Here is a 24,561-nt window from a genome sequence, read left to right as displayed (position 1 = left end):
CCCTGGTGGCGCAGTGGTTAAGAGTCCGCTTGCCGATGCAGGGGATGCGGGTTCATGCCCCGGTCCGGGAGGATCCCACATGCCGCGGAGCAGCTGGGTCCGTGAGCCATGGCCGCTGGGCCTGCGCGTCCGGAGCCTGTACTCCGCAACGGGAGAAGCCACGACAGTGAGAGGCCCGCATACCGCAAAAAAAGAAAAAAAGAAGTCCACACACATAGATACAAAGGAGACCAGGTTCTCTCAACAAGGACCCACAAGCTCCCAGATCTACATTAAGTAAACAAAAGATAAGAAGTTTTAGTGAGAACTTACCCATCAACAACACTGCTACATTAGAAGTTTAGAATTATATAGGGGTGACTTTCTAAGGTATAAGTCACAACCACAGATATGTAGGACACATCATACTCTTTGTCATTGCCTAAGTGGATTTATGCTAGCTACCGTTAGAGGGACCTGCTGATCTCCAAATATCATTTTTCCCAACCTTAGCTGCCTTTTTGCCCTACAAATAAACTCCACTTTCTTTAGCCCCCCATCTGTGTAGCTACATAGATGAAGCTGTGGAACACCCAAGTGGCACTCAGAGTAAAATTACAAAGCTTTTAATATTTGTGAAGCACTTAAATTGTACTATTTCACAATGTATCCCTAAACTACCTTCTCATCTTAAATCAAAGACCACCTGACCATATATTTAGAGCAAACATGGAATTGATCATTTACTTTTTAAAGGTCACACACAATTAAAAAGAATCACAACTGACTCATACAGCTCAGTAGCAAAAACCCCAAATACCCCAATTAAAAAATGAACAACCTGACTAAACATTTTTCCCAAAAAGATATATGAATGGCCAACAGGTATATGAAAAGGTGCTCAACATCACTAATCATCAGGGAAGTGCAAATCAAAATCACAATGAGATATCACCTCATACCTGTTAGGATGTCTATCATCGTTTTAAAACTAATAAAAAATTTTCAGTAAAGTTGCAGCATACAAAAATCAGTTACAGGGACTTCCTCAGTGGTCCAGTGGTAAAGAATCTGCCTTCTAATGCAGGGGACTCAGGTTCGATCCCTGGTTGGGGAACTAAGATCCCACATGACAAGGGGCAACTAAGCCCATGCACCACAACTACTGAGCTCTCACACCTCAATGAAAGAGCCCGTGTGCTGCAAACTACAGAGCCCACTCGCTCTGGAGCCCACACACCACAACTACAGAGCCCACACACCCTAGAGAGAGAAAACCCGCACACCACAACTAGAGAGACCTGTGTGCCGCAACAAAGAGCCCACGCACCGCAACAAAAAAGATCCTGCAGACTTCCCTGGTGGCGCAGTGGTTGAGAGTCCGCCTGCCGATGCAGGGGACACGGGTTCGTGCTCCGGTCCAGGAAGATCCCACATGCCGCGGAGAGGCTAGGCCCGTGAGCCATGGCCACTGAGCCTGCACGTCTGGAGCCTGTGCTCCGCAACGGGAGAGGCCACAACAGTGAGAGCCCCGCGTACCACAAAAAAAAAAAAAAAGATCCCGCAATACTCAATGAAGATCCCACATGTTGCAAGCAAGACCCAACGCAGCCAAAAAAAGAAAAGAAAAGAAAAGAAAAGAAATAATAAAAGAAAAGAAAAAAAAACAAGTTTATATTTTTAATGAACTACTATCATACACTAATAATGAACTATCATAAAGAGAATGCATTATGAGTAATGAACTATCATAAAGAGAAATAATGAACAGTCATAAAGAGATAATGAACATTAACATATTCATACTCACATTATGAATAATGAACTATCATAAAGAGAAATAAGAAAAAACCTTATTTACAATCGCATTAAAAAGAATAAAATACTTAGGTATAAATTTAACCAAGGATATGAAAGATCTGTATGCTGAAATCTATATGATGTTGATGAAAGAAATCAAAGAAGACACAAACAAATGGAAAGATATACTATGCTCGTGGATTGAGAGAATTAATTTTTTTTAATATCCCTACCTACCCAAAGCGATCTACAGATTCAATGCAATCCCTATCAAAATTCCAATGTCATTTTTCAGAAAAAGGAAAAATAATCCTAAAATTTGTATGGAAGCACAAAAGACCCCAAATAGACAAAGCAATCTTGAGGCAGAAGAACAAAGCTGGAGGCATCACACTTACTTATTTCAAACTATATTACAGAGCTATAGTAATCATAACAGTATAGTACTGGCAAAAAAATAGACACATAGATCAATGGAACAGAATAGACAGCCCAGAAGTAAACCCATGCATATATTGTCAATTAACTTATGACAAAGGAGGCAAGACTATACAAAGGGCAAAGGATAATCTCTTCAATAAATGGTGTTGGGAAAACTGGACAACCACATGCAAGAGAATGAAACTGGACCACTACCTTACACCATACACTAAAATAAACTCAAAATGGATTAAAGACTTAAATTTAAGACCTGAAATTGTAAAACCCCTAAAGAAAACACAGAGGGTAATCTCCTCAACATCGGTCTAGGCAATGATTTTTTTGGACTTGACACCAAAAGCAAAGGCTACAAAAGCAAAAATGAACAAGTGGGACTGTATCAAACTAAAAAGCTTCTGCACAGCAAAGAAAACCATCAACAAAACGAAAAGATAACCTATGGAATGGGAAGAAATATTTGCAAATGACATATCTGATAAAGGGTTAATATTCAAAATATATAAAGGTCTCACACAACTCCAAGGCAAAAAAAAAAAAAAAAGACAATTCCATTTTAAGATGGGCAGAGGAACTGAATAGACATTTTCCAAAGAAGATACACAAATGGCCAACAGATACATAGAAAGATGCTCACTAATCATCAGGGAAATGCAAATGAAAACCACAATGAGATATCACCTCACACCTGTCAGAATGGCCATATCAAGAAGCCACAAATAACAAGTGTTGCTGAGGGTGTGGAGAAAAGGGAACCCTCTTGCACTGTTGGTGGGAATGTAAATTGATACAGCCACTATGGAGAACAGTATGGAGGTTCCTCAAAAAACTAAAAATAGAACTCGACCCAGCAATCCCACTTGTGAATGTATATACAAAGGAAATGAGAACAGAATATCAAAGAGATATCTGTATTCCCATGTTCATTGCAGCATTATTCACAATGGCGCCAAGATATGGAAACAAATTAAGTGTCCATCCACTGATGAATGGATAAATCAGATGTAAGATACACACACACACACACACACACACACACACACACACACACACACACACACATACTGGAGTAACATTCGACCTTAAAAGAAAAAAATCAAAGGAAATCCTGCCATTTGCAACAACATGGATGTATGCTAAGTAAAATAAGTTAGACAGAGAAAGACAAAGTGAAACAAGCCAAACAGCATGATATCACTTATATGTGGAATCTTTTTTAAGAAAGGTCAAACTCATATAAACAAAGAGTAGAACAGTAGTTGCCAGGAGCTGGGGGAAGCAGGAGAGATGGGGAGAAATTGGTAAAAGAGTACAAACTTTCAGTTTCAAGTTCTAAGTACAGCATGGTGACTATAGTCAATAATACTGTATTATATAATTGAAATTTGCTAAGAAAGTAGTCCTGAGGCTTTCTCAGAAAGATAGCAAGGAAGAAAGGAAAGAGGGAGGGAGGAAGGGAGAGAGAAAGAGAAAGAGAGGGAGGGAGAAAGGAAGGAAAGAAGGGAGGGAGGGAGAGAGGGAGGGAAGAAGAGGGGAAGGAGGGAGGGAGGAAGAAAGAAAGAAGAAATGGAGAAAGAAATTACTACTGGGTGTCCACACCCTTTTGCAATTAGAATTTTAAGTGAACTATTCCTTTCAAGCAAGTTAGCTGCCACCTATGCTTTTGAACTCCTCCCAATCAATGTCTGGAGAGTGTGGAGTAGCTGGACCTCAGGGTAACACACACAGAGACAGACACACTTATAGAAGGCACAGGGCAGAAAGTTGCACAAAAGAAATGTGGCTCTGTGTCCCAGATTATTGTAATCAATCATTAAAGGGGAGATTTATTCTATCCTGGCTCTGCCTAACTATGGTCAGCAGCGGCTGAGTTGTAAGTGCACCAGGAAACCAGACTTAAGTTCATGACCAAAGGCAGGGTGGGGAGGAATTCAGCAAGAACATTTCCAAACAATTCTGCTGATGCACTTGTTGGTTTGGTTACTTTCTTGCCAGGGCCACACATACACACCCATAGGCGGTGCCTCCAGATCATGAAATGCAGTGGAAATGTGCCAGTTGTTCAGTCAATATCAGCAAGACAAAAGGCCACCCATATAATTCACTGTCCAAAGATGATTTTTTTTTTGCTTTAATAATTGATTTTGGTTTCTTGCTATAAACCACTAGTCACCTATCTAGCATATAGTCTCTTCTTTTTCCTTAATAACAGAACTTTGATTTTATTCCAAGCAGTGGTGTGTCCACCAAATGACTGCATTTACTAACATCTCCTGCAGTTAGGGATGGTTGAAGAACAGTAAGTGGGCCTTTAGAGAAAACTCCTTAAGACAGACAGCTGGAGTATGCCTTTTTGTCCTTCCTGCATGGAACATGCATATGATGTCTCAAATCCTAGCAACTATCTTAGACCATAAGATAACCTTGGGGATGGAAACCACATGCTATGGATGGTGGAGAAATAAGAGAAAGAGCCTGGGTCCTTGATGCCACTTTAGATGCCCCATCTAAAGCCTGGGGTATCTCTCTTCAGCCTTCCTTTATGAAAGAAAAAATAAAAGTCCATCTTGTTAAATTCCTATCTGCGTTAACCAGCAACTGAATGAAATTTACAGCTAATATGCCAGCTCTACAAATCACCCAAGTTACCTGAAAACTGCTCAATATCCATTTCATTTTGGGATACAGAAAAAAAGCTTTAAAACTAACCATGATAGTTACGGTGATTTGATTCGCAAACCAAAAACTAGGTCACACAATAAGAACAGTTTGCATCTACTTATGGAAGAAGCAGATCATCAGCTCATTTGAAACCAGGGCTGTGCTAGAACACTCAGATCATATGATTCTACTTGAGTTACTAAGTTCAAGCACGTTGCAGTAATCCTGACCTGATTTTCCACTTCATCAGGAAAAAGATAAGTTTGGGTACTGGGTGATACACACTATTTTAACCAGGAGCTTCAGTTTAACACATAATCTCCAAAAGTAATTTCACAAAGGGTTCTGGGGCTCCTGAAACTCACATCCCCCCATAAACCTTGGTAATTTTATAGTAATTACACTATGCTTCTCCCTCTGTACCCAGGGAGAAGCATTATTGGCACCTTATCCTATAGAACTCAGTTCTATACATTTAATATTTGCCTTATCTAAGCCCTCTATATCTGTTTCCCCACAGAAGGATAATAATACTTACCTTTCCTCCAAGGTGTGTTGTGATGTTTAATTAATGTTTACAAAGTATGTAGTAAGCTGCAGGTGAAAGATGCTAATGAAGCATAAAGTAGTGTCATTAGTCTGACTCATCAGTTACCCTTATTAGGTATGCAAAATGAAAGTCATGTTGCTACAACTAAAATAGTTATAAATACATATTAGGTGAAATATAAGTCCCAGAGAAACTTAAATCTATATACCACATCTACAAAGCAAATACCTGAAGCTCATTATTAGAGCACTGTGCTTTTTTTCTCTAACACTTGAAACCCCTTAACTTTTAAGAATAGAAACTGATTAGGTTAGGGTAATGATGAAAATACGATATCTTTGGTAAAGATTTGAAGTTCTTTATACCTTAATATGAATATAAAGGTTCAGTCTGAAGTTATGTGAAACTCTATACAACTTGGAAAAACGTTTGATTCTTCTGCAATTGAAACTAGCAAGAATAATAAAAAAAAAGAAACTAGCAAGAATACTCTGAATTTCACAGAAAATTTAAACAATAAAATGATAACCTTGAAAGTTTAGTACAACCGATGCTTCTTGAGTTCAAATGTGCACTATGTTGAGGTGCATGCTATTTTATATAGTCTCAACAATTTTCAACTAAATATACAACTATATATAATAAGTACATACTAAGATTTTACATATTTCCGAACCAAGGAATCATTTACACTATATACTCTGTTTTGGCATATAAAATTAAAATATTTTATTGTGTGACATGGGGCTCTTTTTCAAGCTCTATATCCTAATGCCCCCTTGCTGTGCAGCAGAAAGAGAATTAGGAAATAGGAAGAGCACAATGATAAGATGATAAGAAAGGTTAATTCTCCTACAGTTGTTTGGGGTAAATCCATACTATCCATCCATAGCTTACCCTGGGTGTACAGTTTCAAAGAGAACTAATAGTCTTAAGAGAGAAAACACCACACAAACACACACACACATGCGCATGTACACATATAGTACTGTGCAAAGAACGAACTCCATTTGGTTCCGAAAGACATTGCAACAGGATTCATCATTATATTGTGTCAGAGAATTAAATGACTGTCTTTCACTCAGAAGGTACATAGTTGAACTTTTCTTCCAACTTCCACAAAATTTGTTCAGTTTGGAAACTTATGATCTAGTTAGGTTTACATGGAAGGTAAAAAGACTCACATCTGGGGCTTCTCTGGCAGTCCAGTGGTTAAGACTCCATGCTCCCAATGCAGGGGGCACGGGTTGGATTCCTGACCTGGGAACTAAGATCCCACATGCTGCATGGCACATCCATTTCATCCCCCAAAAAGCACAAAGTTAATATTCTCCTGAGTTGAAAGTAAAAACTTTTTGGAGTCGCTTAACCCCTTATAAGAAAAATTTTTTTTAAGAGAGAAAGAAAGAGAGAGAGAGTAGGTAATTGCATTACAGGACAGGAACAACTTTTAAAGGTCAGAGGATTTGATGACATCTTAACCAGTCCAGATATAAAGTCACCCAAGTGTTAGAAATAATCTGAAATTATTTGCTTCTACCTCTTCGATTACTGCTTTTCTCATCTCCATTTCTTCTTTTCTTCCTTAAATGTGTTGTGACCCATATGTTTACAAGCTGGATGTCCCCAAAATAGTCACCACCCCCTTCTATGGCCACATATTTTTGCATATATTATGTGAATTAAAATGGAAAGAATCCCTATCCTGCATATGATGGAAAACCAGTATCTCCCATCTCATCCCTAATATCTTCATGAACTCTAAAGGAACGTAACATTATTCTGAGTCACTTCCTCAGATTTCTTGCTTCTGCTGAATTCTCAACTGTCACCTTTGTCTTTCCTTAAGTTTACTCCATATTGATACAACATAGAATACATCCCAAAACACTAATTTCCCCAAAACACTAATCCCATAAGATCTAATCACACTATAGCTGTGATCATACATTTTTACTGAAGTTTCAGTAACAACATGAGGTAAAAGAATGTACTATATCACAGCACAACATAACAAAAGATTTAAAATTGAATTCAGTATTCCTGCTATTCAAAGACAAATTGTCCCCATTTTAATGTGCTTGGAATTTTGATATATCTTACAATAAATCTGTAAAATTAAAGTATTGTCATATTTTTTCTTGAAAAAAATTATTAAATTGACAGTCTATTACATTATCCATAGTATCCTAAAATCAAAGGGATTTGATAAAAAAAAAAAAAAGCACCTGTGTCCTTAAAAGTCCAAAGCCATACCCAGAATCAGAAACTTCTCACTGATCATCTCGTTTGGGATCCTCGCCCCTGTCCACTCCATCCCCTCCCATTTTTTCCTATCTCCCAAGTTTTCCCAAGTTCTTAGAGGTCTTCACCCTCTTCCTCCAGATTGCTCCTGTAAGCCTCACAAACGTTCTTGCTCACTTGTCTTTCTGTCTCCCCTAGACCACTTTTATGCTCTGAATTTTATTTTCCAGTACGATATGGCCCATCAAGGTGACTGACGAGAGGAAAAGTTTTCTTTTCTTTTCTTTTCTTTTTTTTTTTTTTTGCGTTACGAGGGCCTCTTACTGTTGTGGCTTCTCCCGTTGGGGAGCACAGGCTCCGGACGCGCAGGCTCAGCGGCCATGGCTCACAGGCCCAGCCGCTCCGCGGCATGTGGGATCTTCCCAGGCCGGGGCACGAACTCGCGTCCTCTGCATTGGCAGGCGGACTCTCAACCACTGCGCCACCAGAGAGCCCGGAAAAGTTTTCTTTTTGAGAAATTTTCTTGATAGATTTTATTTTCCTCTTTGCTTTCCCTTTTTTTCAATTTTTAAAAATGTTTTAAATTGAGATATAATTGACATATAACATTGTATAAGTTTAAGGTATATAACATGTTGACTTGATAAATTTATATATTGCAAGATGATTACCACCACAGCATTAGCTAACACCTTTATCACATCAAGTAATTACCATTTCTTTCTTGTGAGAACATTTAAGATCTCAATAGCTTTTAAATGTACATGTCCTCCCACCACCCCATCAATTTTTCAAATTAACTTTCTTACTACATAGATTTCTTCCCGCACCTGTAATTAATATTCTTCTCTTTTTACATTCTTTCCCTTGGGATCCTTACCCAGTTGGATAGCAAATGTCTCCCACCTTTCAATCTTCAACTTTTATTTCTCTTTCATATTCTGGACTTACATCTCCATCCTGAAGGATATCTTCACCAAAACTTACCACATAGACCTCAAAGTCAGCACATAAACAAAGGAAAATAAGGAATCTTTTGTGAGGCTCTTATTCTATGTGGATCATCAATATGGACTACAGAGTAAAGTAACAAAGGTTTACTCTAGGAAGAAGACTGGGATCCAGGTGTCAAGGCCCCCAAGGATGTGAAGTGACTTTCTGCCAGTCAAAAGATCATGGTTTATCAGATGCCTCTGAAGTCTCAAAGCAGGGACTGCTGATAGAGGATTGTAGAACAGTAATTTAAAGGTGAGCATTGAAATCAACCTAGATGTCTACAACTTCAAAGTCATGATACACAAAATTAAAGGCATCATCTTCTGTTCCTGACTTTTCCATTTCTGTTAATGGAACTCTTATTTTTCTGGTCACACAATTTCAAAAAATTTAGCTTTGACTCTTCTGTCTTGATCTTAGCCTATATTCCTTCAATTGTCTAGTCCTTTCACTTCAGACTCTAAAATGTCCTTTCCCTTTGCTACCTCATAATCTTTCAATAAAATGCGCACCTAAAATTTCTCTCTTTCCTCAGATTTCTTTTTTCATTTAATCCAATCCTTCCCATCTACTGCTACCAGTAAACAGATTTTCATAAAGTACAATGCTTATGATACCACTTCCCTATAAAATCTTCGAAGGTTCTTGTACACACTCCATAGTAAACTCTCTGTTGCCAAATCCAAGGGTCGATTCTCAGTCTTTATTTTATTCAACCAGTCAAAACCATTTGACAATTAATCTCTAATTTGGATTTCTGCAATTGGTCTCCTGTTTCAATCCTTACTTAATAATTTATTTCATAAACATTTATGGTGATACTTTAAAACATAAGTCAGATGATGTCACTATTCTAATAAAGTCCTCCAATGGCTTATTTCTATCTCACTTAGGGTGAAATTCAAAGCACTTACAATGGTCTGCAAGACCCTATATGATGTGGTTGGCTACTCACTACCTCTCTGCCTCATCATCTTACCACAACCCTCCATCTTTTTTTAACCCTAATTCTAGCCATACCTGTAGTCTTACTAAAGGACAACAAAATGGTCTCACCTCTGGGGCTTTGCGATAGCAGTTCCCTTGACCTGAGTGCCACATGCTCTCTCTGAATCACTCAAATGTCTATTCAAATATCACTTCTCTCTCCACTCTTTAACATTCCCACAGCCTACCCAGGCACTCCCTATTCTCCGTAACACTTAGCACCATTTGCAATATTATATTTGTGTAATATTCTATATTGTCTGTTTCTTCCCACTAGAATATAAGCTCCGTGACAGGAAGATCTTTGTTTCCTTTACAGCTGTAGTCCCTGAGACTAAAAGAGTACCTTGTACTTAGTAGATATTCAATAAATATATGCTGAATGAATGAATGAATCTGTCACAGAAAGACCCTTCCAACAGAAACCCCATGCTAGCACAGTGGAGCCCAACCTGTTGGCCAAGTACCTGGGAGGTATTGGAATAATGTAAAGGGGTCTGAGAATTCACATAAGTCCAATTATTCTCTGTAAACTAAACAAATTTCTGCTATGTATATATGTTAACTTAAAAACAATTGTTAAAAAGTATATTTTATCATCGTGTATTTTCTCAATCAAAGGCACTAACAATGCAGTCACTGTTACGTGAGGGCCTATTGATTTATTTCTTATTAACAGGAAATTTTCATACTCAAAAGCATTAGGAACCCTACTGTGCTGGCCAAATGAAACCCCTGTCTTTTCTCCAGGTTGTCCATTAACCTTCACACCTGTGCCTTTGCTCACATTTGTATCTTAACTAGAAAAACCTTTTCCTCTCTTCCTCCTCTTCCCACCCCACCCTTTAATTGCTTTGCCTTCCCAAATCTTTTTTTTTTTTTTTTTTTTTTTTTTTTTTGCGGTACGCGGGCCTCTCACTGTCGGGGCCCCTCCCGCCGCGGAGCACAGGCCCCAGACGCGCAGGCCCAGCGGCCATGGCTCACGGCCTTGCCGCTCCGCAGCACGCGGGAACCTCCCCGAGCGGGGCACGAACCCGCGCCTCCCGCATCGGCAGGCGGACTCCCAACCACTGTGCCACCAGGGAAGTCCCCAAATCTTAAATCGTCATCATTTACTTCTGAATGAGCATGTTCCTCAGTGAGAGCTGGCAATGAGACCCATGATGACTGCCTGTGGTGAGGGATGGGTCGAAGGACGTGCTAGTTTGTCTAGAGTCCCCCCTGATTAAATGTCCCAAACAGAGCCTTCCCACCAGTAAAGCCCATCCACTCAGCGTTCCCCCATGACACAACATGCTAATTCTTGACCCTGCACTATTTTTTCATACCAACCAAAGTTCTCTGCCCACTGCTCTCTGCCAAATATCTCCTACCACATCCTCATTTTGATTCAACCGTCACATATTTCTGTAAGCGTTCCTGGTTAACCAACACCACGTTCTCCTCATTCCTCTATGGTCTTCAACAATGAACAATTTTCAAGTGAATTTTCTACTCTGGTAACTTCTTTTGTAACAGTTTCCTTTTTATCATTTGTTCTCTTAAATGTGAATTCCTGCCTGAGATATAAGTGCCTCATAAATTTCTTTTCTTTCATAGGTCTCTTCCCATTACACCATAGTGCCTAGTACTATACTAGATACAGAAGAGATATTGAAAACTATGCTGTGAACCCACTGTTCCACTAAAAGTTTTTCTATAACAAACATGGGCAAAGTTTTAAAGTATCAACAGACTGAAAGAAAAAAATATAATGTATGTATGTGTGTTTGTTTGCACACACAGTTTAGACACCTGCGTATAAATTGTAAGGTCCAAGGGGATATGGTTGAGGACCTGACCACACTTGCTACAATATACATAAAAATATGAGAATCTGTATGCAAGAGAATATATAACAAATATATATCAGGAAAAGATTGATAATTTAGATTGATAAATAAAAACTTATGCATTATAAATAATATCACTGGCAATGTTTTTAAAAGGAGCACAATGAAATATTAACCATAAAAAAAGAATGAAATCTTTCCATTTGCAACAATATTGGATGGAGCTAGAGGGTACTATGCTAAGTGAAAAAAGTCAGACAGAAAAAGACAAAAACCAAGGCTTACCTGGTGGCACAGTGGTTAAGAATCCGCCTGCCAATGCAGGGGACACGGGTTCGTAGACCTGTTCTGGGAAGATCCCACGGGCCGCAGAGCAACTAAGCCCATGTGCCCACGTGCCTAGAGCCCGTGCTCCGCAACAAAGAGAAGCCACCACAATGAGAAGCCCGCACACCAAAATGAGAAGCCCGCATACCACAATGAAGAGTAGCCCCCTCTTGCTGCAACTAAAAGAAAGCCCATGTGCAGCAACAAGGACCCAATGCAGCCATAAATAAATAAATAAATAAATTTATTAAAAAAAAGAAAAAGAGAAAAATCATATGTTTAATTTATATGTGGAATCTAAAAAACAAAACAAATAAACAAACAAAACAAAACAGAAACATACATACAGAGAGCAAACTGGTGGTTGCCAGAGGGAAGGGGGGCTGGGGGAATGGACAAAATAGGTGAAGGGGATTTAAGGGTACAAACTTCCAGTCATAAAATAAATAAGTCATGGGGATGTAATACACAGCATAGAGAATATAGCTGATAATACTGTAATAACTTTCTATGGTGACAGATGGTAACTAGACTCATAGTGGTGATCATTTCATAATGTAAGTGTTGAGCCACTATGTTGCACACCTGAAACTAATGTAATATTGTATGTCAACTATAATAAAAAATAAAGTAAAATAAAATAAAGTAAAAGGAGCAATAATCCAGAAAGAATATTTTCCATATATATAACAAATTATTATCCTTAATATACCAAGAATTCCTACATATCCAATAATAAACAAAACAACCCAATAAAAATGGGTAAAGGATAGAAGCACAGAAAGAATAAGAGGCAGTTCCCAAAAGAAAAGATAAAATGGTCAATAAGCATAAAAGGATGAACAAGCAGAAAATGAAAGTAAAAACAATAATAAAATACCAGTTCTTAGCTATCAGAATGACCAAAAAAATAAAGAGTTTGATTATATCAAGTGTTGGCAGACATGCAGACAAGGAAATGTGGAAAAACAGCCCCTTCATTACATTGGCCCCTTCAGAGGGCAATAATTAGTGTGTATCAAACCAAAAATACACATACCCCATGGCCCAATAATCCCACTTCTCAGTATCTGCTCTAGACAAATACTCATGTGCATAAGAATCTTTATAAGCATTGCTTATAACTCTGCAAACAAGCCTAAAAAGGAGACAGGCTAAGTATTATGAAATATTATGTCGCTATTAAAAAGAATAAACTAGATATGTATGTAATATCACAGGTAAATCCCCCAAGATGTGTTGCATCTTGGGGTAAAAGGCAACTGCATACAGTGGTACTACAGTATTTTACCGTTTTTGTAAAACACACTCAAGTTCACAAGAAGTACCAAACAACTTCTATGTGTGCATTTACATATATATCACAGTTTAAATAACATCCACAAACTACAACTGTGGTTACTGGTGAGAGGAAGAGAGGATTATGGCTGGGGTGCCAGTCAAAGGAAAATTTATCCATTTCTGTCAAGTTTTAATTTGGGGAGAGAAGCATTATCCATGAACTATTTGTGTAGCACTATCCATATACTATTTGTGTACTTTACTAAATGTAAAATAACCAAAGTGTTTGCTGATGGCATGCAAATAAAAGAGTCATCCCTTAAGCAGGTGCCGAGACTGATGGGTTTGCACTTCCCAAGGAGTCCAGCCAGTACTGTTTACCTGGTAGGCTCAAGTACATGCTTGTTAAAATGGGTGAATGAATGGGGATGAAACAGGAGGTTGGAGCCAGATCATGAAGATCCTTAATTTCTGAGTTCAAGAGCTTGTAATTTGTTTGAGATAACAGATAAATTAAATGAGATAATACATTTAACACAGTTTCTGTTGATACATTTTAGCTTTTATGATTAACATCACATTTCAGTTCTATCCTGTTTCATGACCAGAAGATGGAGCTCTAAGCATTTAAACCTTTTTTTCTTCTTCTTTTTTCTCTTTTCTCTTGTTTTGTTGGAGTCTTCATAGAGGTTGTGGTTTTGTTTCTTTAATTCTGGTTCCTATTTAAACCCTTCCATTTGTATTTAGTTCCAATTTAGCAATTGGATTATCAAAATCCAATTGCTGACAGAGAGCCGATGGGAGGAGTAACCTATAGGGGAAGCTCACCCTTTAGTTTGATTTTCCTACCTCTGGGGACTTCTTTGTTTCATGCACTAGTTCATACATTTTTTTATCCAACTGTTCCCATTTGGAACTCCTCAAAATGGAAAAGCCCACTCTAAACAGGTGCTGACATCCTCCTCATGGGACGGAAAATTCCAATCCTGCTACACAAAGACTTTGTCACTGTGTGCAGCCAGGAACTTGTGCATTGAGGGAAGAGAACCTAGCAGGGCTGGAATAGATACTTTGGACTGTTCTCCAGTTTCTATGTTTTTCTAACATAATTCCACAGAATTCTTCCTTGAGACCTCTAAAGACTCATGGGAAACAATGAATTTTCTAAATTTCCATAATATCTACTCTATTACCATTATTTTGATGTTATTAATACAGCTGTATCTCTAGCTATTTATTGAAGATTCATTCATTTGTTCACTCTTTTTTTTTCAATAAATATTTATTGATCACCACTGCAAAATTGCAGAAGGGTGGGCTTCCCTGGTGGCGCAGTGGTTGAGAGTCCACCTGCCGATGCAGGGGACACAGGTTCGTGCCCCAGTCCGGGAAGATCCCACATGCCGCAGAACGGCTGGGCCTGTGAGCCATGGCCGCTGAGCCTGCGCGTCAGGAGCCTGTGCTCCACAACGGAAGAGGCCACAACAGTGAGAGGCCCGCGTACCGCAAAAAAAAAAAAAATTGCCGAAGGGTTATGGTAGGACACACATGCACATGCACACACACCCCCTACTCTAAGTCCTCAGTGTATTTATCCAAGAATACACAATCTAAGAAAGCCAGGAGAGACTCAAGCAGGAGCAGCATCACCTATTAAGATTTTTCCTTGCCTTTTGTTCCTTACCCTGAGGGCAAAACTGTCAGGGACTCTGGTAAGGTTCTGCAAGAAAAATTTCTTGCTTCACCAATTGCCCTGTTATACTCAGGCTTACATAGCTATTTTGAAAACAAAACAAAACAAAAAACTAACAATATACACAGCATGGTTTAATGGAATGTTTATATACGTTTGGTTGCTCTGTTTCTTGATCTAAATTCAGCATCAGAAATACATGTCTTCCGCTGGTCCACAACCAGGTATACTACAATAAAATCTTTCTACCCACTGCTTCCCAGAATCCTTCTTGAAAGGCTCTTGTGTCTGTACCTACCAAACTTCTCCCTGGTTCTAGACCAGTATTTCTAAATATCTTCTGGTCATTTTCAATTGTAAATTCAAAAAGGTTTAAATTGAACTTATTTTCTTTCTCAGTCCTTTTCCTCTCCCCATAAAAACCTGGTCTCCTTTCAGCTTTTTGGAGATCACTTTTCTGCATTCATCAACTTAGTAGTCTAAATTTAAAACCTTGCAGAAATCACTTTGGATTTCATTTCTCCCTCACCTCCCACATGCAGTCAGCAAGTCCTGCCCATTCTACTTCCACAGTGTGCCCCAAATCCAGTCCTTGCATATATCCATTGTCAGCAACCTTCTCTCCCACAATAATTTCAGTAGTCCCCTAGCTATCTCTACTCTGTTTCTACTCAATCTATTCAGGAGATATGTATAATTTTTACACATATACACATTCTTTTTTTCATATTCTTTTCCATTATGGTTTATTCCAGGAGATTGGATATAGTTCCCTGTGCTAAATAGTAGGACCTTGTTGTTTATCCATTCCAAATATAACAGTTTGCATCTGCTAACCCCAAACTTCCAGTCTATTGCTTTCCCTCCTCCCCTCCCTGTTCCCCTTTGGCAACCACAAGTCTATTCTCTATGTCTGTGAGTCTGTTTCTAAAAAGGCTATATTAACACCATACCAGAGGTACCAGATAAATACAGGTACCTCTGTATTTTTATTTGCTAAATCTAGTAGCCCTGTACCATACTCACCTTTCTAAACACATTTCTGGTCATGTAATGCTCCTATTTAAACTCTCCCCCCTTTCTATTACTGAATTAGTTATTTTAGTTTTTGGTTTTTGTTGTTGTTTTAGTTTCCTATCCATTACTGAATTAAAGCAAAACTCCTTAGCCCATCACTCTACAAATATTTTATTAATCACCCATGATGCACAAGACACTCTGATTTGTGTTGTAAAGTAGGCAAAATAAATAATTTACAGTCTCTGTCCTTAAGGAGCTTACACGCTAAAGAATGATCATTGACATGAAGAAAAAGCAAACATAGAGTGGTTAAATCCAATTTAGTTTGAGGGATGAGGGTTGAGGAGGTTTCCAGGTTTATAATCTTGTTACCTAGATCTTAATTTGGCCTTAGGCCAATGAAAGTTTTTGTTAACCCCACCCACACCCTAGTTCTAAAAACCAGTCACTAAAACAAGTCAACTTCTTGACATTCACCCTTGGCCTGTGACAAAGCCAGTCCTGGCTAATGAAGCTTTTCCCCACCATATAAAGCAGAAGAAAGCAAGCTCTTTTTACTGAGTTCCATAGCCGAGAAAACCAAGTATAGAGGTGTCATGACTTAGAATCCTGAATGATTAGAGGAGGCAAAAATGGAAGGAACAATAAGCATTCCTTCTGAAGCTAAATAAGACTTAAAACCTTTGATGAATAAAGCGATTTCATTTGAATAAGCAAAATATAGACAGTGATATAGGAATAAGCAAATCAATAAGACATAATTAATATAGGAATAGCTGTTTCAAAGATTCAAAATTAAAAAGTAAAAACTTGAGGATATTCTAAACATCTGTTTCTGGAGAATTTCAAACACAGAGATCCACTGGGTCACAAAGAAATAGTGAGGACAAGATGATGCTGTCTGGCAACAGCTTCCAAAAAATAACCCTAGAATGTGGAAATGTATCTAGCCCATATATTTCTTATATATGTTCATCAGTGCTATAGAATCGATATAGAGTTATATGACTATTTTTGGAAACTTTAATATAAAGCAATTCTGTGATATTTTAAGAAAGAAACATAAGAACTACAAGACTGGGGGAGAGGAAAGGGGAAAAAAACTTATCTTCTACTTTTACCTTTTTATATCTTTTGAATTCTGTAACATGGGCATATATAATTATTCAAAAAACATCAAACAAAAACTTTTTGTTTATTAAAGAATATCAGCTTATTATGGATATATAATGGTTTTAGTTTTCCAATAAATTTCCCAAACACACACAATTTTGCTGCTGAACAGCAGCTCCCCATATACATCTTGCCTATTTATGTGCTTTTCAAAAAAATCTGGTTACTACAACAATCTCATTCAGCTATTTCAGATTCAGTCCTGTTCACTTAAACAGTTCAACTGTATTTTCTATCAAAACTCTACTTGTCCCATGACCCAGAAGAGTTCAGACTTTCAGTTTTGGACTAAAAGCTGAGGGAGTTTGGTGGGGCAGAGAAGAGATGGGCTTCAGGTAGTACAGGGACAATGAGCTCTGGCTCTTTGTCACCTCCACCCCCTCCTTTTTCTAGGTGTGAGCTCCTTTGGAATTGGGTCAGGGAGGAAGCAGGAGCATCTCCTCTTGTGACTGAGCAAACTCTCATCCCTCTCCTCGGTTGACTCTAACTACTAGCCTGGACTATCGTCTATGGGCTCACGGAGGACCAGTGGTGGCTCCAAGATTCCCCTCTGCAGAGAGATTTGGTTACCTCCTTTAGCAGACGCTGCCCTGGTGGCCTTCCCCCATATATGGGTCCCTCTTTGCCCCCACACCGCATCAATCTTGGGGCATCTGTGGCTTCCAGTCTCATATACTTCTCAGAGCCAGTTCTCAGGTCTGCAGGCATGTAAGGACTTCCTCATCTCCACTTGGAAGACAGAGACCACCTCTCCACCTGGATTTTGTTCCACTCATGCCATTTCCACTCAGCTCTCTTTCCCCACATTCCCATAGCACACGAGGTGCATCAGCAAGTCCGCTACTTAAGAAGGTCATACAGCCAGGGAACAAAATGTCTGTTTACTTTTCTTCTCAAGTGATTTACTTGAGCTCCCCTCCCTCACACACTTGACTTGAGAGAAGGAATGACTCTGTACCTCTACTCCCTAAAAGGCTGTCTTCCTCTCTCCCAAAGTCCCCTGGGAGTCACAGGTGGTTGAACCCATTCTCTAACTGTGGGCCTCTCAGTGAGTTCTACAGAAGGGTGGCTGACCCCAACTGCTAGTGACTCTATAAATTTAGGATATGGACCACATTGTGCCTTCTGTCTTCAGTTTGGGTCTTAACAGTAGTTATGCCGCACAAAAGAAAGCTCCTACTTGACATCCTATAATACTTGTCAATGGTTTCCATCATCCATATTTGGTTCAGACACCACCACAATTTCAAATCTAAATGATTAGAATGTTTTTTTAATTTAACTTAATTTTATTTTATTTTTGCGGTACACGGGCCTCTCACTGTTGTGGCCTCTCCCGTTGCAGAGCACAGGCTCCAGACGCGCAGGCTCAGCGGCCATGGCTCATGGGCCTAGCCACTCCACGGCATATGGGATCTTCCCGGACCGGAGCACAAACCCATGTCCCCTGCATCGGCAGGCGGACTCTCAACCACTGCGCCACCAGGGAAGCTCCGAGAATGTTTTTGATAATAACATTTCTCAAACCTAGCTCACATCAAACTACCAAGAAGGCTTTTTTTTTTTTAATACAGATATCCATTCTAGATCCACTTGATCAGAATGTCCAGGGCTATGGTCAGGGAATCTGCAATTGATTCAAATACAAGCAGCCCGATGTTTAGAAACTTCTGGGTGAGAACTCAAAAACAAAAGAGGGAAAGAGATTTAGACAAAAGGTCAAAAAACGATTTGGGTTAATTTATAAGCCCCATGGACAGAAACCATATCTACCTGATTCATTTTTGTAGCTCCAACACTTAGAGCAGTGCCTAGCACATACCAGACTTTCAGTAAATATTTGTTGCATGAATGAACGGATAAGTGGAACATTTCCATTTTATGGGAAAAACAACTATCAATCTCGCCAATGTGTACCACAACACCCGGTGGGAAACCAAGAATCTAGCAAAAGTATATGTATTTTTTTTTTCTGTAGTGATCATAATAGAAATAAAGAGATCTTTTTTGAACTTGGATGTAGCTAAACTAGGTGAGATGAGAAATGCTACTTAGGCTGACGGGCCACTTGGGGTGAGACTTCTCAGGGCTGCCTCACCACCATGGAAAGATCTCAGCCATGCAGGATCCGAAACTGACCAGGAGGGAGGAAATCAGAACAAAGGGAGGGAGTTGGAAGAACTCCAAAACTGCCAAGCTAACAATTGGTGCATCCTTTTCCACCATAACAAAATGAATATGTAATGTAACCTGCCAACATGATCAAACCATTTAAATTAAAGAGAGCTGGGGCTTCGCTGGTGGCGCAGTGCTTGATAGTCCACCTGCCGATGCAGTGGACACGGGCTCATGCCCCGGTCCAGGAGGATCCCACATGCCGCGGAGCGGCTAGGCCCATGAGCCATGGCCGCTGAGCCTGCGCGTCCGGAGCCTGTGCTCCACAACGGGAGAGGCCACAACAGCGAGAGGCCCGTGTACCGCAAAAAATAAAGAAAAAAGAGTGCTGGACTAGGGGCCTGCTGAGCTCCCAGGCCAATCCCCCGCCCTCCAAAACCCACTCCAGGCCACGTGGGTCCGTGGGCACACAGGAGAGAGGCTGCGGAGATTAGGAGAGGCAGGGCGGAGGGGCCCTGTGCGAGGAGCGGGAGAGGAGGGGAGGGTGATTGCCCCACTCACTCGGGCACAGGGAGTCTGCTGAGCTCCCAAGCAGGTCCCCTGCCTTACAAGGCCCCCCCTTACCCCCCGCTCCACCCAACCGGCCTCATTCGTCCTGGGGGTATAGGAGGGAGGCTGAGGAGATCAGGAGAGGCAGGTGGGAGGGGCCCTCCTAGACCCCAGACCTGAGGAGCAGGAAAGGAGAGGAGGGTGTTTGCCCTGTCCACTCAAGCCCAGGAAGCCTCCTAGGCTCCCAGGTGAGGTGCCCTGCCCTCTGAGACCAGGGTGGGGGCACGCCTGGCCCCTTCTGTTCCTTGAGCCTAAGCCCCACTCCCCACAGCCCCCAGGGCCTTTTCCAGCCCTGTGGGTCCTGAGCATTGGCCCCGCCCAGCGCCCAAACCTCGCCCCTGCTTAGGCCCTGCTCTCCACAGCCAAGGCCTTCCCCACCCTTTTCCTTTTTTCCTTTTTCCCTTCTCCTCTTTCTTATTATTGTGGTACTGGTGTATCTTCTGGTTGTTGATTCATCTATATTTTTATTTTTACATTCTTTCTAACATATCTGTTAGTTTCCTAGTCTAATTTTATTTTTTACTTTGTTATTTCTCTCTCTCTCTTTTTTTTTTTTTTGGCCACCCCACGTGGCTTGCAGGATCTTGATTCACGAGCCCGGGGTCAAGGGGGAAGCTCCTGCAGTGGGAGCTCTGAGTCCGAGCCACTGGACTAACAGAGAACCTCAGACCCCAGGGAATATTCACTGGAGTGAGGTGTCACAGAGTTCCGCATCTCAGCACCAAGACCCAGCTCTACCCAATAGCCTACAAATTCCAGTGTTGGAAGCCTCAGGCCAGACAACCAGTAAAACAAGAACACAATCCCACTCATAAAAAAAAAAAAAAAAAAAAGAGACAGCAAAAAATATGTCACAGATGAAAGAGCAAGGTAAAAACCTACAGGACCAAATCAATGAGAGGAAATAGTCAATCTACCCGAAAAAGAATTCAGAGTAATGATAGTAAAGATGATCCAGAATCTCAGAAATAGAATGGAAGCACAGATTGAGAAAATACAAGAAATGTTTAACAAAGGTCTAGAAGAATTAAAGAACAAACAAACAGAGATGAACAACACAATAACTGAAATGAAAAATACAACAGAAGAAATCAAAAACAGAATAACGGAGGCAGAAGAATGAATAAGTAAGCTGGAAGACAAAATGGTGGAAATAACTGCCAAGGAGCAGAATAAAGAAAAAAGAATGAAAAGAATTGAAGACAATCTCCAAGACTCCTGGGACAACACTAAACGCACCAACATTCGAACTATAGGGGTCCCAGAAGAAGAAGAAAAAAAGAAAGGGTCTGAGAAGATATTTGAAGAGAATATAATGGAAAACTTCCCTAACATGGGAAAGGAAATAGTCACCCAAGTCCAGGAAGCACAGAGAGTCCCATACAGGATAAACCCTAGGAAAAACACACCAAGACACATATTAATCAAACTAAAAAAAATTAAATTCAAAGAAAAAATATTAAAAGCAGTAAGAGAAAAACAAAAAATAACATACAAAGAAATCCCCATAAGGTTATCAGCTGATTTTTCAGTGGAAACTCTGCAGGCCAGAAGGGAGTGGCAGGATATACTTCAAGTGATGAAAGAGAAAAATCTACAACCAAGATTACTCTTCCCAGCAACGATCTCACTCACATTTGATGGAGAAGTCAAAAGCTTTTCAGACAAGCAAAAGCTAAGAGAATTCAGCACCACCAAACCAGCTTTACAACAAATGCTAAAGAAATTTCTCTAAGAGGGAAACACAAGAGAAGAAAAAGACCCTCAAAAACAAACCCAAAACAATTAAGAAAATGGTAATAGGAACATACATATCCATAATAACCTTGAATGTAAATGGATTAAATGCCCCAACCAAAAGATGCAGACTGGCTGAATGGATACAAAAACAAGACCCTTATATAGCCTGTCTAAAAGAGACCCACTTCAGACCTAGGGACACATACAGACTAAAAGTGAAGGGATGGAAAAAGATATTCCATGCAAATGGAAATCAAAAGAAAGCTGGAGTAGCAATATTCATATCAGATAAAACAGACTTTACAATAAAGACTGTTACAAGAGATAAGGAGGGACACTACATAATGTTCAAAGGATCAATCCAAGAAGAAGATATAACAATTATAAATGTTTATGCACCCAACATAGGAGCATCCCAATACATAAGTCAAATGCTAACAACAATGAAAGGAGAAGTCGACAGTAACACAATAATAGTAGGGGACTTTAGCACCCCAATTACACCAATGGACAGACCATCCAAACAGAAAATAAACAAGGAAACACAAGCTTTAAATGACACAATAGACCAGATAGATCTAATTGATATTTATAGAACATTCCACCCAAAAGTGGCAGAATAAACTTTCTTCTCAAGTGCACATGGAACATTCTCCAGGATAGATCACATCTTGGGTCAAAATCAAGCCTTGGAAAATTTAAGAAAATTGAAATTGTATCAAGCATCTTTTCTGACCACAATGCTATGAGACTAGATATCAATTACAGGAAAAAAAAAACCTGTAAAAAACAGAAATACATGAAGGCTAAACAGTGCACTACTAAGTAACCAAGAAATCCCTGTAGAAGTCAAAGAAGAAATTTAAAAAAATACATAGAAACAAATGACAATGATGACCCAAAACCTGTGGGATGCAGCAAAAGCAGTTCTAAGAGGGAAGTTTATAGCAATTCAATCTCATCTCAAGAAACAAGAAATATCTCAAATAAACAACCAAACCCTACACTTAAAACAACTAGAGAAAAAAGAACAAAGAAAACCCAAAGTCAGTAGAAAGAAAGAAATCATAAAGATCAGAGCAGAAATAAATGAAATAGAAATGAAGAAGACAATAGCAAAGATCAATAAATCTAAAATCTGGTTCTTTGATAAGATGAACAAAATTGATAAACCATTAGCCAGACTCATCAAGAAAAAGAGGGAGAGGATGCAAATCAATAAAATTAGAAATGAAAAAGGAGAAATCACAACAGACACTGCAGATATATGAAGGATTATAAGAGACTACTACAAACAACTATATGCCAATAAAATGGACAACCACAAAGAAATGGACAAATTCTTGGAAAGGTACAATTTTCTAAGACTGAACCAGGAAGAATTAGAAAATATAAACAGACCTATCACAAGTAATGAAATTGAAACCATAATTAAAAATCTTCCAACAAACAAAAGTCCAGGACCAGATGGCTTCACAGGCTAATACTATCAAACATTTAGAGGAGAGCTAACACTGATCCTTCTCAAAATCTTCCAAAGAATTGCAGAGGTAGAAACACTCCCAAATTCAGTCTACAAAGCCACCATCACCCTGATACCAAAACCAGAAAAAGATATCACAAAAAAAGAAAATTATAGACCAATATCACTGATGAACATACACACAAAATTACTGAACAAAATACTAGCAGACAGAATCCAACAGCACATTGAAAGGATCATACACCATGATCAAGTGGGATTCATCCCAGGGATGCAAGGGTTCTTCAATATACTCAAATCAATCAATGTGATACACCACATTAACAAATTAAGGAATAAAAACCATAATATCATCTTAATAGATGCAGAAAAAGCTTTTGACAAAATTCAACACCCATTTATGATAAAAACTCTCCAGAAGGTGGGAACAGAGGGAATCTACCTCAACGTAATAAAGGCCATATATGACAAACCCACAGTGAGCATCACACTCAATGGTGAAAAACTGAAAGCATTTCCACTAGAATCAGGAACAAGACAAGGATGTCCACTCTCACCACTATTATTCAACATAGTTTTGGAAGTCACAGCCACAGCAATCAGAGAAAAAAAGAAATAAAAGGAATACAAATTGGAAATAAGAAGTAAAACTGTCACTACTTGCCGATGACATGATACTCTACATAGAAAATCCTAAAGATGCCACCAGAAAACCACTAGAACTAATCAATGAACTTGGTAATGTTGCAGGATACAAAATTAATATACAGAAATCTTTTGCATTCCTATACACCAACAACGAAAAATCAGAAAGAGAAATTAAGGAAATAGTCCCATTTACCATTGCAACAAAAATAATAAAATACCTAGGAATAAACCTGCCTAAGGAGGCGAAAGACTTGTACTCAGAAAACTATAAAACACTGATGAAAGAAATCGAAAATGACACAAACAGATGGAGAAATATACCATGTACTTGGATTGGAAGAATCAATACTGTGAAAATGACTATACTTCCCAAAGCAATCTACAGATTCAATGCAATCCCTATCAAACTACCAATGGCATTCTTCACAGAATTAGAACAAAAAAATCTTACAATTCGTATGGAAACACAAAAGACCCTGAATAGCCAAAGCAAACTTGAGAAAGAAAAGTGGAGTTGGAGGAATCATGCGCCCCAACTTCAAACTATACCACAAAGCTACAGTAATCAAGACAGTATGGTACTGGCACAAAAACAGAAATATAGATCAATGGTACAGGATAGAACGCCCAGAGATAAACCCACGCACACATGGGCACCTAATTTATGACAAAGGAGGCAAGGATATACAATGGAGAAAAGACAGTCTCTTCAATAAGTGGTGCTGGGAAAACTGGACAGCTATATGTAAAAGAATGAAATTAAAACACTACCTGACACCATACACAAAAATAAATGCCAAATGCATTAAAGACTTAAATGTAAGACCAGATACTATAAAACTTTTAGAGGAAAACATAGGAAAAACACTCTTTGACATAAGCCACAGCAAGATCTTTTTTGACCTACCTCCTAGAGTAACAGAAATAAAAACAAAAATAAACAAATGGGACTTAATTAAACTTAAAATCATTTGCACAGCAAAGG

The sequence above is a fragment of the Lagenorhynchus albirostris genome, chromosome 4, assembly GCF_949774975.1.
Source record: "Lagenorhynchus albirostris chromosome 4, mLagAlb1.1, whole genome shotgun sequence".
In the NCBI taxonomy this organism is placed as follows: Eukaryota; Metazoa; Chordata; class Mammalia; order Artiodactyla; family Delphinidae; genus Lagenorhynchus; species Lagenorhynchus albirostris.
Note: the sequence above shows the minus strand (reverse complement) of the source record.